Below are 7,186 nucleotides of genomic sequence, written 5' to 3'. Positions count from 1 at the left end.
TAAAATAAATTAAATAACACAAGCGCCAATCCCCACACAACCCAGAGCGCTTATTGGTCCCTTTATTTATTTAACATGAATTAAATAACACAAGCGCCAATCCCCACACAACTCAGTGCGCTTACTGGCCGCTTTGTTAATTAATTGAATAAATAAAATAACACAAGTGCCAATCCCCACACAACCCAGGGCGCTTACTGGCCGCTTTGTTTATTAATTGAATAAATAAAATAACACAAGCGCCAATCACCACACAACCCGGGGCGCTTACTGGCCGCTTTGTTTATTAATTAAATAAATTAAATAATACAAGCACCGATCCCCACACAACCCGGGGCGCTTACTGGCCGCTTTGTTTATTAATTGAATAAATTAAATAACACAAGCGTTAATCCCCACACAATCCGGACCGTTTACTGGTCCATTCAATTATTTAAAACAAATTAAATAACACAATCACCAATCCCCACACAACCCAGATCGCTTATTGGTCCCTTTATTTATTTAAAATAAATTAAATAACACAAGCGCCAACCCCCACACAACTCAGTGCGCTTAACAGTCCCTTTATTTATTTAAAATAAATTAAATAACACAATCACCAATCCCCACACAACCCAGATCGCTTATTGGTCCCTTTATTTATTTACCATGAATTAAATAACACAAGCGCCAATCCCCACACAACTCAGTGCGCTTAACAGTCCCTTTATTTATTAAACATAAATTAAATAACACAAGTGCCAATCCCCACACAATGCGGACCGTTTACTGGTCCATTCATTTATTTAAAACAAATTAAATAAAACAAGCGCCAATCCCCACACAACCCAGAGCGCTTATTGGTCCCTTTATTAATTTAACATAAATCAAATAACGCAAGCGCCAATCCCCACACAACCCGGGGCGCTTACTGGTCGCTTTGTTTATTAATTGAATAAATAAAATAACACAAGCGCCAATCCCCACACAACCCAGGGCGCTTACTGGCCGCTTTGTTTATAATTTGAATAAATAAAATAACACAAGTGCCAATCACCACACAACCCGGGGCGCTTACTGGCCGCTTTGTTTATTAATTGAAGAAATAAAATAACACAAGCGCCAATCCCCACACAAACCGGAGCACTTACTGGCCGCTTTGATAATTAAAATGATAAATAAAATAACACAAGCGCTAATCGCCACACAACCCGAGGCGCTTACTGGCCGCTTTGTTTATTAATTGAATAAATAAAATAACACAAGCGCCAATTACCACACAACCCGGGGCGCTTACTGGTCGCTATGTTTATTAATTGAATAAATAAAATAACACAAGCGCCAATCCCCACACAACCCGGAGCACTTACTGGCCGCTTTGATAATTAAAATGATAAATAAAATAACACAAGCGCTAATCGCCACACAACTCAGTTCGCTTAACAGTCCCTTTATTTATTTAACATAAATTAAATAACACAAGCGCCAATCCCCACACAACCTGGGGCATTTACTGGTCCATTTATTTATTTAAAATAAATTTAATAACACAATCACCAATCCCCACACAACCTAGATCGCTTACTGGTCCCTTTATTTATTTAACATGAATTAAATAACACAAGCGCCAATCCCTACACAACTCAGTGCGCTTAGCAGACCCTTTATTTATTTAACATGAATTAAATAACACAAGTGCCAAACCTTACACAACCCGGGGCATTTACTGGTCACTGTAATAATCGATCAAATTTATTAAAGAACAACGCGAGTGCTTATCACCTGACTATCCAGAATTATTATTCAATGCTTTTTAATAATAATTAATGCTACTGATAAGCGCCCTGGCTTATATAGTGATTATCGCTTGCCTTATTACTTTATTGATTGTAAAATAAGTATGCGACACGTAAGCGCTCTGGGTTGTGTGGTGATTGGCACTTGTGTAATTTAATTTATTTTAAATAAATTAATGGACCAGTGAATGGTCCGGGTTGTGTGGGGATTGGCGATTGTGTTATTTAATTGGTTTTAAATAAATGAATGGACCAGTGAATGCTCCGGGTTGTGTGGAGATTGGCGCTTGTCTTATCATTATATTTATTTTCCATAAAAAAAGGGACCAGTAAGCGCTCCAGGTTGTGTGGGATTCGGCGCTTGTGTTATTTGATTTATATTAAATAAATAAAGGGACCAATAAGCGCTCTGGGTTGTGTGGGGATTGGCTCTTGTGTTATTTAATTTGTTTTAAATAAATGAATGGACCAGTAAACGGTCCGGGTTGTGTGGGGATTGGCGCTTGTGTTATTTAATTCATGTTAAATAAATAAAGGGACCAATAAGCGCTCTGGGTTGTGTGGGGATTGGCTCTTGTGTTATTTAATTTGTTTTAAATAAATGAATGGACCAGTAAACGGTCCGGGTTGTGTGGGGATTGGCGCTTGTGTTATTTAATTCATGTTAAATAAATAAAGGGACCAGTAAGCGCACTTAGTTGTGTGGGGATTGGCGCTTGTGTTATTTAATTTATTTTAAATAAATGAATGGACCAGTAAATGCCCCGGGTTGTGTAGGGATTGGCGCTTGTGTTATTTAATTTATGTTCAATAAATAAAGGGACCAATAAGCGATCTGGGTTCTGTGGGGATTGGCGCTTGTGTTATTTAATATATGTTAAATAAATAAAGGGACCAGGAAGCGCACTTAGTTGTGTGGGGATTGGCGCTTGTGTTATTGGGTGATATAATTGGGTAATATGTGTCTAAATAACGATAATGGTACCGTAGTTATTCTTATTGTATTTTTTATGTAAATGTTATTGTAGCGGCCTGTACGATTATTCGTCAGTATATTGGTGCACGTACGATTCATCGTCGGAATGAAGTGGCCTGTACGATTCTTCGTCGGAATATATCTGCGCGTACGATTCTTCGTCGGAATATATCTGCGCGTACGATTCTTCGTCGGAATATATCTGCGCGTACGATTCTTCGTCGGAATATATCTGCGTGTACGATTCTTCGTCGGAAAGAAGTGGCCTGTACGATTCTTCGTCGGAAAGAAGTGGCCTGTACAATTCTTCGTCGGAAAGAAGTGGCCTGTACGATTCTTCGTCGGAAAGAAGTGGCCTGTACGATTCTTCGCTGGAATATATCTGCGCGTACGATTCTTCGTTGGATATTTTGTGGAGTACGATTCTTCGTAGGAGCCGTCGATATGTACAACTGTACACCACACTACCACAGTCACTCCGGGAGCCATATTGTTATAATTATACCTATAAATCATAACTATAATTGTAGCTATAATTACCTGTAATAAAACAGCTGTAATAATGTGTATAATATAACTATAAATATAGCTATAAATTACAACTGTAAATTTTTCAAAAATTTTAAATAAAAATTGATTTAAAATCAGATTTTTAAAGATATATCGATTAGTATAGTTGCTATCATCCGTATCGTAACAATAAAGCTGAGGGCCTCAAGTATTTCGAAACAATTTTGAAAAACTTGAAATTGTGTATGATATTTTGTTTTTCACCTACTTATTCAAAAATACTGCAGGCCCCCAGTTGTTATATTATCATACGGTTGATAGCACCTAAGCTGCTTGATGTATCTCTAAAAAAACTGATTTTTAACTTTTATTAAAAATTGAGAAAAATATACAGCTGTAATTTATAGCCGTAATTAAAGCTGTATTTGACACATTCTTATAGCTGTTTTATAGGTTATTATAGCTATAATTTATAGGTATATTTATAGTTATAAGTTTTTGACTGAGTTGTACTATCCGCTTGTGTGACATTCGACAATCGTACCTGAAAACATTGAGTAGCAGGCTCGATTAGTGAGCTTCAAGGAAAAAATTTTTCGAGAGAAAAATTAAGCTGATTTTCAGTTTTTGGAAAAGAAAACCTTAAAAATACTGCTAAAAAAATTAAAAGTAGTATTCAAAGTTTAAAAATATGTAAGGGAATAAATAAAACGAATGAAAAAATACTTGCCTAAAAACTTGTCTCCTCCCAACTCTTCTCAGGCTTTGATGTTCTATAATTTTTATAAGGTGTTGTTTTGAATATTATTTCGAAGATAACAAATCTAGTTATTGCTTCGTTTATTCATTACTTACTTGTGGGAGTAAGTCATGTTATTGAGTTATTAACATGATTTCTATTTGAATCTTTTTCTTTTGCGATAGTCGTATGGAGCGATTAAAAAAGAGGGTGTGACAATTACAATGCGTGCAGCAAAAAATATTGTTTTTTTCTAATCGCGATTAAACTAAATCGCGCGTTAAACGGATGGAATATAATGCAGAACAGAAATGATAGCAATAGACTAAAGTATTTCAAATCATTCTAAATATTAATCCCATAAATAGAGGACTGCACATAAAACTGAATGTTGCCCCTACCTTCAAACATCAGCTGAGATCTCAGCTAAGATCTCAGGTGAGATCTCATGCCAAAAACTCAACTGAGATTTCACCTGAGAATTTTTGAAAAAAGGTATCACAGAGACTAGTTATTTTTTCCTTTCTAATGATTCAGTCGTTTGGTATATAAAAGTAAAGATCAAATGTTTTAATATTTTTCACTCATTTTACATCAGGACTTAAAAAATTTTTCAAAAATAATCTTTTAAAAAAAAATTTTTTACTCATGAATAATGACACCTTTTCCGTTACCTTAATAGTAACATATAGGTTTCAGCAAAACCTATTAATCAGATACGAAGCTATAAGTGACATTTTTGTGGATCTAATATGGAAACTACGTACTACAGATAGGTTAAGTTTTATTTGACAATTGCCAATATGAAAGTCACAAAGAAGTGCTTGAGGAGTTAAATATAATAAGCTATGTACGACACTACTATTCATTAAGCTGCATCACATTTTTTATTAAAAATGGCTACGACCACAATACACGCGCTTCTATGTGGATAAGAATGTGCATCATAAAATGGTTTCACAAGGTATAATACGAAGGCAAGCGATGAGATATAAGAAGTAGTGTTATAAGAATCTAATCAGGAGTAAATCAAATGTACCTGTTTAAATGTAAAATAATTATTTGCGCAACAATTTAGTAGGCATGTGTGGGTGTAATATAATTTACACACATACACACGCAAATAATGAATAAATCGAGTGAATTTCGATTAATGTTAATTATTAGTGAGCTAAAAATATGTCAGGTATTGTCAAGGAAAATTAATGCATTGGAAGTGTTGTATAGGGCTTCAAATTGTACTTAAATGTAAATACATAATTAACAAAATTATTTTTTGATTATTTTAAAATAAAAGTATTGACTACCTTTCAATATTAATTATAAAACATTAATTTTGTAAGACTGCAGTTGTAGCTAGCGCCTGTGGTATCTGCTTACTTTCTTATTTACTTTTCTTCCTTTATCTCGTATATATACAGTTAAATTTTCAGTGGCCCTCTTGACCATATACTTTCTATCATCTCGGGTTTTTGGTAAACTAAAAGGTATAAGGTTTGAAAAATGGGGTTAAACCTTGGTTAAACATAATAAAAATAGATGGCATTGATATATGTAATAGTTGGATCTCCCAAAACCATCCTGGGGAAACATCACTCGTTTTAAACTATTTTAACAATTTTTTTACGAAAATGACATGAAAAATCAAGCTTCAAGCTCAAGTTTCTCACAAACTGCCAAGCATAAATGGATAACAGTATTTTTTAGGTTATCTATAAACAAAAAAAAAAAAACAATTTTCATCACGTTCCGAACCAGTTTCATCACAATTTTTTTTTTTATCGAAAAAAAATCGGTACGCGCAAATTGCTGGTAGATTTCAGATGAAGATGTTTTGAAAACGTTAGTTGGCAGGTATACTAAAATGCTACTGCATTTTTATTTAGTTACTTAATATTGATTTTTTTTATATTTTAACACTACCGTCTATCTCCGATCCCTCCGATTTTGGGGTTATGGTACAATGACAAAAAAGTTTCCAAACTGTCTCTAGAACTCAAATGCCATGCGTTATCCAATTTCTTTCTCGACACTAGAATTAAGCGTCCATGTTTCGAATACCGTTACACATCGCAAACTCAGCTGATTTCTAGAAATACTTTTTTGATCATTGAGTTGATCATCATCCGCTTAAAAAACAGTCTAACGTTAATTTATTTGTTTCACTTGTATTCGTAGTAGTCACACTATATCAAGCTCGATTTTTTTTCTCAAAATTTGCGTACACTTGAAATTTAAAATTGACTGTTAATCGTTCAACTTTCTCACTCATATTTGGTTTAATGTGTAGATGACAATGAAACAAATGAATAAGAATGGATAAACAGAAGATTATTCGAAGCATGTGTGTGTGTGTGTGGGTCTATAGCTATATGTGTACATGCATGTACATCTGTGGCTTCCCGGACAAACCGATTAACTCCATTTTTGTGATTTTCGAGAAAAACAGCATTAGAGATTGAAATGCTACTTTTTGACAGCACAGAAACTGCGTGTTCCTTGCTGTGCCGAACTTTAGGTACCTTACACAAGACTTACTGATTTTACGTGGGTGATCAAAAAATGCAAACTACTATACTTCCTTGCTACGAGTCACTTTTGGAGTAATTAGGTTAGCCTGGGAACATGGAACTAATTCTATTATTCAAATTTGTAAACATATTCAACAAAAAAATGTATTCAACCACACAAGGATGTATGCCATGCCTGCTTACTTACTAGTTGTTATCAGGAAGTATAATTTTATTACTCAATTATGTCATTGTAATTACTTTTCATTGACAATTATAATTAAGGCTTCGATTGCAGTTGCAGAAATTTTAACTAATCTTCAGCACAATCAGCCACAGCAAATTCACGTAAAGTGGTGAATTTTGACATCTGCAACAGGAGTAGGCTTATTCTAAGGCATAATTCTGACTTTGCTTTCCATATTTTAAACACATGTATTAAGATTTTTTTAATAAGTGGCTATTGCGCTATTTAAGTCTAATAACAGAGATTAGTAGGGAGATTGCTGACTGCCATGCTACGGAGTGTGCCCACTTTTTTCCAGTGGTTCGAGCGCCCCGCCGCGGCCAAGCGGCCGAACCAGGCGCACATTTTTTTTTTTATTTGAGAAGCACGGTAGGGGTATGAGAAGAGTGGATTCGCGTGGAAATGTCCATATAGGCGCACATTTTG

The sequence above is a fragment of the Copidosoma floridanum genome, unplaced genomic scaffold (assembly GCF_036245765.1).
Source record: "Copidosoma floridanum isolate Cflo_tuat_1 unplaced genomic scaffold, Cflo_Japanese_pri ptg000021l, whole genome shotgun sequence".
In the NCBI taxonomy this organism is placed as follows: domain Eukaryota; kingdom Metazoa; phylum Arthropoda; class Insecta; order Hymenoptera; family Encyrtidae; genus Copidosoma; species Copidosoma floridanum.
This window is presented reverse-complemented; position numbering follows the sequence as displayed.